The sequence below is a fragment of the Vidua macroura genome, chromosome 36 (genome assembly GCF_024509145.1).
Source record: "Vidua macroura isolate BioBank_ID:100142 chromosome 36, ASM2450914v1, whole genome shotgun sequence".
Classification (NCBI taxonomy): domain Eukaryota; kingdom Metazoa; phylum Chordata; class Aves; order Passeriformes; family Viduidae; genus Vidua; species Vidua macroura.
This window is the reverse complement of record NC_071606.1, coordinates 1104575-1117208: the sequence shown is the minus strand read 5'-3', so window position 1 is coordinate 1117208 and position 12634 is coordinate 1104575. Positions and strand designations below refer to the sequence as shown.

Below are 12634 nucleotides of genomic sequence, written 5' to 3'. Positions count from 1 at the left end.
CAGCCTCTGGCAATGACATGATGTGGGCTCAAAGAACATGAGGGTCTGGCCGTGGTGCTGTCATAACATTCACTCCCACCTCAGGTCATTGCCAGGGGCAGGAAAGGGACTCTCTCTCTCTCTCTCCTGAGGAGGAGGGTGTCCTTTCCAGGTAGGAGGGAATAGGTGGCTGGGAAGAGACAGTCGGTGGTGGTGTAGTTTTCTTATCTCTTCTGTGTTCAATATTGTTTGTGTTCCTATTTCTTCCTTATGAGGTTGCTGTTCCCAATAAATTGTTCTTATCCCAGCCCAGGATCTTTGCCTTTTGTGCTTTCCATGGGAGGCGGGAGGGCAGCGAGTAGCAGAGCGGTTTTAGCAGGAGCAGGAAATTGGGGAATCCCATTCCTAAACCCTGGCTGGTGGAGACTGAGCATCCCAGCTGGTGCCAGCCCTGGTGGCCATGGCAGCAGCCTTGGGAGCGGGTCCCTGGCTGGGAGCTGTGGGAACCTCTTCACTCTGGTGCCCAGGGACAGGAGTGGAGGGAGCTCCCAGGGCTTTTGGGGGATGGTAAAGAGCTGTGTGTGGTCAGAGGCAGTCACAGCCATTCCATGGTGACATCCCAGGGCACCTTGAGGTGCAAAAGCACTGATCTGTCACAGGCACTCACGGGGGCTCCACGGTGACATCCCAGGAGTCCCCAGGCTGCCAAAGAGCCGGGATGTCCCAGACAGGCACAGGAGATCCTGTCATGGGCAGAGTGGGAGCTTCGGGCAAAAGCTTTGTTTCTTTATTAGAGGAACTCCTGCTGAGTCATAAGATGGAGAAATGACACCCAGCAGCCACCATAGAACCCCAAAACCCTCCAGGACCCCTAGACTTCTACAATTCCTTCTAAGAGAGGAGACTGTGAGTGGCTGGATCCAATTCCAGTCCCAGACTTTGTCCAAGGTGTAAAAAATTGGACAGGTGGAATTGAACTTTAATGCCATTTGTCCCATAGGATTAAGGATGGAATACCAGAGAGATTTATGTAAATACAGCTCTGATTGATTCTGATCATGATTAGACAGAAAGATCTTAATCAGCGTTATTTACTCTACAGCATAGGAGCTGTAACAGTTCTTAGAACATTCTGCTCTAGGAAGCAATTCTGAAGTAAGCAGGGCCTTGCTGGAGTTGTTTGAGCCCTTTGCAGGCAGAGCCTCCTGCTCCAGCAGGAACTGCCTTTCCTGTGCCATGAGCAGGGCAGGTCCCGCTGCAGGAAAAGCCCCAGGCCAGCCCCCACACAGGGAAGGCCTCGGGCACAAGTGCAGAGTGCCGTGCTGGGAGCTGTGCCAGGGAGAGCCTGAGGCACCAAAGGCACCTTGGCAGCAGCAGCTGCTTGCAGGGCATGGCCAGAAGCCTCCCTTGGCAACCCAGCCTGGTGGCCAGCACTGCAGAGCTGCTGCTTCAGGGCTCATTTCTGGCTGGGCTCTGGAAAGCCACTTGTGCTCCAGGAGCCTGACTGGGAAGCCATTGGCCCCAGCACCTTGGGGACAAGATCTTAATGAAAAGAGTCTTCATGGCAGCAGAGACAAGGCAGGGGCAGAGGAAAGGGGAGAGCCAGGCCCAGGGGACAGGGCTGCCATGCTGACGAAAAATAACAATACAGGACTCTTTCGAGGCCCTGTAATTGGAATGAGCGCACTTTAAATCCTTGAGCGAGGATCCATTGGAGGGCAAGTCTGGTGCCAGCAGCCGTGGTAATTCCAGCTCCAATAGCGTATCTTAAAGTTGCTGCAGTTAAAAAGCTCGTAGTTGGATCTTGGGATCGAGCTGGCGGTCCGCCGCGAGGCGAGCCACCGCCTGTCCCAGCCCCTGCCTCTCGGCGCCCCCTCGATGCTCTTAGCTGAGTGTCCCGCGGGGCCCGAAGCGTTTACTTTGAGAAAATTAGAGTGTTCAAAGCAGGCCGGCCGCCGGCATACTGCAGCTAGGAATAATGGAATAGGACTCCGGTTCTATTTTGTTGGTTTTCGGAAACGGGGCCATGATAAGCGTCGGCCGAGCGGTTCTCGCGGGGGAGGGTCCCCGGGGAGGGTCCCCGGGCCGGTGCCCCGCCTCGGCCGGCGCCTAGCACCCAGCTTAGAACTGGTGGGGACCAGGGGAATCCGACTGTTTAATTAAAACAAAGCATCGCGAAGGCCCGAGGCGGGTGTTGACACGATGTGATTTCTGCCCAGTGCTCTGAATGTCAAAGTGAAGAAATTCAATGAAGCGCGGGTAAACGGCGGGAGTAACTATGACTCTCTTAGCAGCTCGAGATGTCATAGTTACTAACTGGGCTTAGCTGGGGAAGTCGCGCCTCCTCGTGGCCCCGCTGGATACCCTTGTGGTAACTAAGTCGACTTCTCCCCCAGTGTGAGCGAGGGTGAATATTCGCCCTCCCTATCGCTGGACTCGCCACCCAGTGGTAGCCTCACAATTTGCTGAAACCAAAAGTTTGGCACCAGTAAAAATCTGATGCCCAAAGCCTTGCCCACAGGCAAAGTTGGACAAAGTTGGCAGCTTGGGTGAGAGCCAGCTGCTAACTTTTGGTACCCTCAATTCAACCGGATTTTCTATTGAGATGGCGCAATCATGGGTTTTGCGACTTGTATCGATAGCCACTCAGACTGACCTTTTGGATATTCTAAGGGTCAATGAGGCCAAAACTCCATCTTTACCCTCTCTGCCCAGGAAAGAGGGTTTCCAACTGGTGTGTTTGGAATTTAATAACTCCACGTTTGTTCATGATGGGGGAATCCATCACGGTGTGGTTTGGGAGGGCTTGGCAAAACTTCCAGAGCCATATGAGCCTTTACAATCTGGCCTGGACCAGGAGGATACTGAGTGTTCTGGCAGAGGTGATGAGAGGCCTAAAACACCTGAGGCACCTGCCAGGATTAGCGAGGGCAGTTCACAGATCAGGACTCCTGTTGTGTCTGTCCCGGACAAAAAGCCAGCTTGTCCACGCTGTGCAACCCGGTTTACTCGGATATCGGGGCTGATAGACCACCTTAAGAGGACCCACGGGCAGAAAAAGTTCTTCTTTAAATGCTCAAAATGTGGTAAACAAAATCTGAATTACCACAGTATTGCTTGTCATGTCCCACAATGCAAAGGGACAGCAAATGTGGCCTCAACAGGTGAGTGGGTATGTGAGGTGTGCCAAAAGGGGTTTACCACCAAGATTGGCTTGGGCCAACACAAGAGGTTAAAGCATCCTCTTGTGAGAAATGTGGAACGGATTGTTGCCTCCCAACCTAAGGTGTCATCTGCTAGGGGGGGCCACAAGAAAGTATGGACTGAGGAGGAGGAGGCTCTTCTGGTACATTTGGTGGAGAGATTTGCCGGTAGCAGAAATATAAACCAACTAATTGCAGAGCATACTCCATCTACGACGGCAAAGCAGATCAGTGATAAAAGGCGCCTTCTGGGAAAGGGTTCCTCCGCAGAAGTTCCATCTGGACCAGAGGGTAGAGGGAGGAAAGTATATCATTCTGGGTCTGCTGGAGTGGTAAAGGAGGGACAATTAAAGCTCCAATATCATGAGGCCATCAAAAAGGAGCTATCGGCAGGTAAATTCACCAGACACCAGGGGGCGGTCGAAAAAATTTTAAGTGGGCAAGATTCACAGAAAGTGGTGAATAAAGTTTATGAGGAATTCCTGATTGATCTAGAAGGGCCGGGTCAGAGTACAAAAGTGACCAAGGGTCAGAAGGTACAAAGTACAAGTGGTGAATCAGCATCCAAAACGGCAACTAGTTGGATGCGAAAAAGAGCTGTAAAAAGAGGGAAATATCTTAGATTTCAGAGGCTGTTTCATTTACATAGAAGGAGGTTGGCTCGGCTTATTTTGGATAGCACGGAGGCCCTACAATGCCAAATACCCTCTGGTATTGTCCATGATGCCTTTAAATTGAGATGGGTAACATCCGTTGAATTTGGGGGTCTCGAGGATTTTCCACCGTATGCGGAGGCGGATAATGACATGTTTCAGGCCCTGATTACCGAGAAAGAGGTGGAAAAGAACTTGAAAGAGATGTGTAAAACCCCCGCTCCTGGGCCAGATGTGGTAGATAGGGACAGGCAAACGGAAAATCTCGGGATGTGACGGAAAGCAAGACCCTTCCCCCCTCATCCTGCTATAGATGATCAATCACCCCTGAAGCATGCAGCCCCTCCTAACTCCAGTAGTTTTCCACTCCTTACTAACCCTAGCCAGACCCACCGTCCCCCTTTGACGTAGTAGAACCCCCTTGACTATTTAACCTCACGAGATGAGATAATAAACGCCATTTGACCATCCACCACATTGGTGTCTGTGCATGTCAGTGGACCGAGTGACCCGGGCGAGGCCGGGTTGCCGTGCTGTGTCTTGATACCAGGTCGCCCGCCTTCTCAGCAGAAGGCGACATAGTGCTGCCGAAACCCGGGAAAAGGGGAAAAGAGAAACTCTCTTGGGTAGCGGGTATCGCCTGGACAAGAGCAGCGGCCGGAGCGGCTGGACCGACTCTCGGCGGGGGAGATGTCCCCGGACCAGCGATTGACATGGAAGCCATCGCGAAGGTCGTGAGTTCAGTTTATAAGCAGTGGGGAATTAAATGCAGGCTCAAGGATTTTTATCTCGCTATTGCGAGACTCTTAGAGCTTGGGGCGATTGAACATCCCGCGGAAATATTACACCCGGAGGTGTGGGAGAAATGCACGGCCGCGCTAGCTGAGGATACAAAGTCCTCAGGCAGCGGCAAAAGCCTCAAGGCGTGGGGAAAAGTTGAACAAGCCCTGCGCCGGGCGCTAGAGGAACAGGAAACATGGAGCGCCGCACACATATGTTTATTAGCTACACCCAAGCTGGGGGTAGGAGCGGCAACGCAAACCGCCCCCGAAAGCGATCTACCCAGGAGCGGAGATCCGGGGGGGCCGGGCGCGTTCCCCCCCTCCCTGAGCCCAAACCCCCCCGCGGAACCTCCTGAAAACCTGCGGGTTCCCCATCCGTCCTTTCACCACGGATCAGCGATTCGGCGCCGGGGGCGCGGCAGCGCGCGCAGTCCTTTTGGGAGGAACTGGCAAGGGAAGCCAGAGACGCAGAGAACGCGGCTCACAAGGAGACGCGGGCGGCGCCGCCACCCTACCCAGCCGAACAGGGCGCCGGCGACCGAAGGGATGGGCGGGGCGCGGAGGCTCTCGGCAGGAAGAGCCCAGAGTCGCGAGTTCTTGCTAGTGCGCATCCGCGAGGAAAAGAGGAGGAGGAGGGTGGCAGAGAGCGCATGCCCAATCGGGAGCCGCGCTCAACGCTGCTACCATTTAAGGGAGAGACCTCCCCCTGCGGGCGGCAGGGCAAGCCCAGGGGCGGGAGCGGCACCAGCCCCGAAGGGAGGGGCGGGGCCGGAGCCGCACAAAAAGGCACCGGAGCCCGGAAGTGTGCTGGCATTCGACTTCCGGCTCTGAGTCCGGCGACAGCAGCTCCAACAGCTCAGGAGAGCTGACGGAAGCCGACTGGGACTCAGAAACGGAAAAAGCGGAGCTAACGCGGTTTAAAACAAAAACGAATAAAGCCTTAAGCTACATCGAAAGGCAATCGCAATGCGAACCAGCCCAGTTTACCGACTGGGGAAAAATAAAAATAGCCTGTGCAGAATGGACCCCTTCAGCCGCGGTCCAAGTCTTCCCGGTTAGGATCACTGGGCCAGAGGGGAATCAGCAAAGGATATATAATCCGATAAACCCCAAAGACATACAGGCAATTGTCAAAGCGATCTCAGAGAAGGGGATCAACTCGGCTATGGTCTCCACCCTCGTGGACGGCCTTTTTGGCAATGACGACTTGCTCCCCTTTGACATCAAACAAATAGGTCGCATGATACTCGGCGGTGCGGGAATGATCGTGTTTAAGCAGGAATGGGAAAATAATTGTACAAAAGTGCTAGCCCAGGCTTCTGGGGCAGGGCAGCCACTGCATGGGTCGAGCCTATCCAGGCTGCTAGGGAAACATGACGAGATGGTAACACCTCAGCAACAAGCCGCACAGATGCGGGCCGAGGAAGTCAGGGCCACCACTCGAGCTGCTAGGGAGGCTATTCGGGCTGCCTCTCTGGTTGTGGCCAAGCCGTCACCGTGGTCCACCATAAGGCAGGCAGAGAGCGAAAGCTTCATGCAGTTCGTAGACCGCCTGCAGGCAGCAGTAGACTCCTCTACCCTGCCTGTGGAGGCAAAGGGCCCTGTGGTGGCGGACTGCTTGCGCCAGCAATGCAACTCCGTCACCAAGGACATCCTGCGCTCCCTGCCAACCGGAGCCAGCCTAGCCGACATGATCAGGCACCTCGTAAGAGAGGAACACCTAACACCCATTCAAGCAGCCGTCCACACCCTAAGCAGTACAATGGCGTGCTTCAAATGTGGTCAGGCAGGCCACATTGCAGTGAGCTGTCCCCAGCCGGCACAGCAGTCCGTGGCGGTGCCCCCACCTCAAGCACGCCCGAGAGGGCCCTGCTGGAGCTGTGGGAAGAAGGGGCATTTCGCTAAGGACTGCAGGTCCCAGCCTCAGGGAAACGGGAAAGGGAGGGGGCGCACTGGCTGCACTCAGCCTCCTCCCGCTGCGAATGCGAAGCGGCCCATTTATGCCAACCCCCAGTGGGGCGGGGGGCCCTCATACCCTATGCCCCCACAGGAGGCAGCCAGCTTCGCACCCCCACCAGCGACACAATCGCAGAGTTTTGCAGCGCCGCCAGTGGCGCCTTCGTGTCCACCACCGCCACAAGCCGCGCCTGTGCCACAGGGCCAGCAAGGGACGCCCCAGAGCGGGACCCCTGGGTGGCCTTGGCCATGAAAATAGGGAAGGAGCCCCTGAAGAGGTGGGGGACATGCCGCCTTTATGGCAGTCAGGATCCCCACGTCATAGGGCTTCAGTTCTGGGCGGACACGGGATCAGACTGCTCGGTTTTTCCCCAAGCGCTTTGGCCTCAGCATTGGCAATGTAAAGAGGTCCCCCAGTGAACGGAGTGGGAGGGCCATCCCGGGTGTGGAAAAGCACCCAGTTGGTGGCTATAACACTCCACACGAAAAAGGGACCGGAACAGACGGTGGCAATCTACCCCTACATTCTACAAAGCTCTCCACCCTTGATAGGAAGGGGTGTCCTCGCTATATTAGGAGTCAGGATCACAAATTTATCCTGAGGGCCACTGCCGTACACCCACCGCTGCCAATCAGACTGACTTGGAAATCGTCAGACCCCATTTGGGTCGAGCAGTGGCCCCTGTCAAAGCCTCGAATGGCAGCCTTGCTGGAACTAGTCAGCGCGAGCTGCAGAAGGGTCACATAGAACCCTCCACCAGCCCATGGAACACCCCTGTATTTGTAATCCCCAAAAGGTCCAGAGAGGGTTATCGCCTCATCCACGACCTGAGGGAGGTGAACAGGACAATCCAACCCATGGGTCCAGTTCAGACACTGCTGCCCACGAACTCAGCCATCCCCAAAGGACAGCCATGCGCAGTGCTGGACATCAAGGACTGCTTCTTTTCAATACAGCCACAACCCAGGAGACTAACGAGAATTGCGAGTTTCTGTTTACAGGACATGCTCGTGGGCCGTCCCCGTAACACATACATCCCGGTTCCAGAGGAAAACGACGAACCACCAAAACGCCAGACAGCGCCCAAGAGTCCTACACCGGTGAGACCCAGACAGCAACGGTGGCTTTGTGTGATCTTGTTATTAGGGCTCATCGCCGAGGGGCAAGCTAATCCAGACTATTACCCCCATCAGCCATTCAGGTGGGTCATGCAGCATCTTTCAAGTGACAAGGTATTCAAAGAAATCACCACGGCAGGCACCCCATCCTTCGTGTTCCATATCGCCGACCTGTTTCCAGGACGACCAAAAATACGACCCCAGCACCCACACGTCATGTACATGTACCTGTCCTACTGGTGTCCGGCCTCCAACCCTGGGAAGAAGTACTGTAACTACCCGGGGTGGGGATATTGCGGACACTGGGGCTGTGAAACCATTGTCACAGATGCCAGACCATCAGGAGAGGGGTGGGAACCACAGGAGCCCGATAGATTTTTACAGTTCACCTGGGCACCTACCGGCTGTAAAAAGCCCGCCATCGCGAAAGGGGTCTATAACAACCATTATACACAGCCCAAATATCGGAAGTGCACAGACTATAACATGACAGTTCTGCAGCCAGAACACCCTAATTGGGCCACAGGCAGAACGTGGACAGTAGTCCTCAAAGGGCCAAAAGAGTGGGTGAATGTGCGAATTATCAGGCTCCAACCACCGGCACCCTGACCGGTAAGACCCAATAAGGTCATTAAGGACGTGCTGAAAGGGAGAAACATAACCCATCCCAAAACCTTACCCACAAAGGCCACTGATATCCCGACCGGCCATGCAGATGCCTTCCAAATAGGCCGCTTAGCCGAGTCGGACTCAGACCCAATCTTCCGCATGCTAGAGGCTGCCTTTCTATCCTTGAACGAATCCAACCCAAACCTAACCAACTCCTGCTGGCTTTGCTACGATGTTAAACCTCCTTTCTACGAAGGAGTTGCTCTAAACACCCCAATCAGTTACTCAACAGCTGAAGCCCCCCACCACTGCAGATGGGACACTCCCTGTAGGGGAATCACCCTGAGTCAAGTCACAGGCCAGGGCAAATGCTTTGGCAATGAAGCCTTGGCAAAGCAGAAAGGCAACTTCTGCACCGAAGTTGTCAAGCCCAACAGAAAGATCAACAAGTGGGCGGTCCCATCCGCATCGGGGATGTGGGTTTGTCAGAGATCTGGGGTGAGTCCTTGCATGTTCCTTGCCAAGTTCAATGACGCTATCGACTTCTGTGTCCAAGTTCTGATTGTTCCTAGGGTCCTGTACCACTCAGACGAAGAGGTATACCACCTCTTTGAGGAGCCCGGCCGACTCCACAAAAGAGAAATAATAACGGGAGTGACTATCGCAATGCTGCTCAGACTGGGAGCAGCTGGCACAGCCACGGGTGTCTCAGCCCTCGCGACCCGACACCAAGGGCTTGCTCAGCTGCAGATGACCATCGATGAGGACCTGCAGAGGATCGAGAAATCCATCTCCTTTCTAGAGAAATCAGTTTCCTCGCTTTTGGAAGTGGTCTTACAGAACAGGCGAGGACTGGACCTCTTGTTCATGCAGCAAGGAGGTCTGTGTGCCGCCTTGAAGGAGGAATGCTGCTTCTATGCGGACCACACAGGAGTCGTTAAAGACTCCATGGCAGAACTCCGAGATAGACTGGCTCAAAGAAAGAAAGACAGGGAAACCCAACAGAGCTGGTTCGAGTCCTGGTTCAATCAATCGCCATGGCTCACCACTCTAATTTCCACCCTGATAGGTCCGCTAGCAATACTGCTTTTAACCCTCACATTCGGACCATGCCTGCTAAACAGGCTGGTCTCATTTGTTCAAGCTCGCCTAGAACAGGCCAACATCCTGTTTATAGGCCAGCAACAAATGCTGTGAACCAAAAAACCGAGGACACTGCCAGTCGCAAAGGTTCTCTAAACTTCCCTTGCGAAGATTACTCAGGTTTACCAAAACCCCTTTTCCCTTATCAAATTATAACTTTATACCTCACCTTAGTGCCTATGTTTATAACTACCTCATTCATTAGTAAAAAAGGGGGGGGGGGAGATGTGGTAGATAGGGACAGGCGAACGGAAAATCTCGGGATGTGACGGAAAGCAAGACCCTTCCCCCCTCATCCTGCTATAAGTGATCAATCACCCCTGAAGCATGCAGCCCCTCCTAACTCCAGTAGTTTTCCACTCCTTACTAACCCTAGCCAGACCCACCGTCCCCCCTTTGACGTAGTAAAGCCCCCTTGACTATTTAACCTCACGAGATGAGATAATAAACGCCATTTGACCATCCACCACATTGGTGTCTGTGCATGTCAGTGGACCGAGTGACCCGGGGGAGGCCGGGTCGCCGTGCTGTGTCTTGAAACCAGGTCGCCCGCCTTCTCAGCAGAAGGCGACAGCTTCCCATAATCTGCTCTGGACTTGGAATGTGCCAAATGAACAGAGGGAAGACAGAGATTAATGGACCATAAAAACTTCAAGCTTTCTCCTTGTAGCCTCTGAAGTTCAAGGACTTGGAAACTTCTGCTTTTTCAACTCTTCACCACATGCCACTCCTCTAACTTCTGCCCGGCCATAAAACCTTCCTGTGGCCCTGTTTGGGAATTGACACTCATATTTTTCAGGAGAACCACAGTGGGGGTGAGAGGTTTGGGTGCTGAAGCCTGTGGGAGCCTTGCCTGAGTCACAGAGAATCCCAGTGTGCCTGTTTTTTTTTTTTTTCCCAAGGAGTATCCAGATGCTTGTCCCAGGTTCCAAGAAGGAAAAAAGAAGTGGAGAAGTGGTTCCCAAGACATGTCCATGGCTGCAATTCCTGTTTGACATAAGTGAAATTAGTGAAAGGCTCCTGCTTCTCTCTTTCCACAGGGACACTGTGGATGCATCCGGGATCTCTGGTGACCCAGCTGGGAAAACATTTCAGGCCACTGCCTTGACTGTTTGCTCTGGAACTTGCCCAAGGAGCCGCAGTGCCCATGGGCAAAGATCTTCCTCTGGAATGTTGCTGCTTTGTGCTCCATTGATGAGAGAGCAGAGTGTCCCCGTGGGGGATTCTTGACTAGATGGACAAGTGCTATGATCTCATTGATGTGCTGACATCATCTTGAAAAGGAATTGTGCAAGACTCCGCAGTGTCCTAATTGGGGAACTTTGGCTGAGGCTTTGGCTGAACTTTGGGCGAGGCTTCCTTGGAGATCAGTGCCAGTCAGGGGGATGGAAGCGGATGGCAATGGACCCCGTGCTGACAGCCCCAGGAGAAGGAGCTGCACATTCATGGAGGCTCCCAGTGTGGGCAGATTGGCCCCCCAGATTTGGGGACTGCGGGGACTGCTGGGCTCCAGGACGGTTTGGATGGGTGGTGATGAAGGATCTCTGAAGCCAGGTCTTTAGAACATTTGGTTTATTCTAAGGGGTGAAGGGCCCTGCTTGGAGTTGCTAGCCGCAACTCGTGGCAGGCCCAGGGAGAGCAGGGGGTGAGAGAGAGAGAGAGGGTGAGCGTCCCAAGAGGAAGGTCCAAGAGAGCATCTGGTCCCTCGGCCACACCTTATCAGGGGGCTTCAAGGTGGGCTGGGACAGGACTTGGGCCAATGGGGTTACAGATACCTGATACTTCAGGGGAGGGTTACAGGTGAGGGATGAACCATACATTGGGGGGTGAGACAGAACATTCCATTTGACCTTTGGATCTATCTGTAAGTAAAGGGCATTGTTTAATCAGAAGGGGGGATTGCTTTCAGCTTGGCTGTATTATTGCTTTCGAGATGCTCAGTAATTAAGGTTTGGTATTTCAAATCTTGTTCTCATCTCAATATCTGTATTTTCTGACTCTTTTGCCAGGCCATCCGGCTGGAAAAGAAAGAGGGATCTCCCAGGATTTTTCCTTTTTTACATGCATGTTCACAGAGGCTTATCAGCTTTCTCAGGGCTTTAACAGATTGTCAATTCTCAAAGCTAATTACTGATTGCTTTTTGTGTCAGACATGGAGGAAACTGCTAGCAGCTTCTCTTTGCATTTCTTCCATAAGCGCCTCCCATGCAAAACCACCCCACCATAGGAACAGGGGGCTGGTGAAGGTTGCCATGGAAACTGACCATAGCAACAGGGGGGCTGGTGATGTTTGCCTCGGAAGGAACCGAGTTGCCACAGGCCCTCAGAGGGGTTCCATGGGGACTTCCCAAGAGTCTCCAGGCTGTTCAAGAACTGGAATGTCTCAGGCAGAGAGAGGGGCTCCATAGAGACCTCCCAGGGCCTTCTGGAGATGGTAAGGAGCCATGTGGTCAGAGGCAGTCACAGCCATTCCATGGTGACATCCCAGGGCACCTTGGGCTGCAAAGGCACCGATCTGTCACAGGCACTCACGGGGGCTCCACGGTGACATCCCAGGAGTCCCCAGGCTGCCAAAGAGCCGGGATGTCCCAGACTGGCACAGGAGTTCCTGTCATGGACAGAGTGGGAGCTTCAATAAAAGCTTTGTTTCTTTATTGGAGAAACTCCTGCTGAGTCATGAGGTGGAAAAATGGCTTTCATTTTGGTTACAGGTATCTCCTCTAACTCATCACTGTCTTTTTCCACAGGGCAGAACCCAATGCCCAGCCACAGCCAATGTCCAACAGCAGCTCCATCAGCCACTTCCTCCTGCTGGCACTGGCAGACACGCGGCAGCTGCAGCTCCTGCACTTCTGTCTCTCCCTGGCCATCTCCCTGGCTGCCCTCCTGGGCAACGGCCTCATCATCAGCGCCAGAGCCTGCGGCCACCAACTGCACACGCCCATGTTCTTCTTCCTGCTCAACCTGGCCCTCAGCCACCTGGGCTCCACCTGCACCACTGTCCCCAAAGCCATGCACAATTCCCTCTGGGACACCAGGACCAGCTCCTATACAGGATGTGCAGTCCAACTATTTTTTTTTGTCTTTTTCATTTCAGCAGAGTTCTCCCTTCCTACCATCATGTGCAGCAGCTGCCTGGGCCAGTGGCTTTCTCTTTTCACTGCTGCACCCAGCCAATACATTTTCCCTG

At 53.8% G+C, this 12634-nt stretch overlaps 1 protein-coding gene across 1 annotated transcript in view; it reads right to left on the bottom strand.

Moving 5' to 3' along the window:
• Positions 1 to 12634, bottom strand: part of LOC128821200 (zinc finger protein 208-like) — a 1118338-nt gene that overhangs the window by 23968 nt on the left and 1081736 nt on the right. The window lies entirely within an intron of this gene.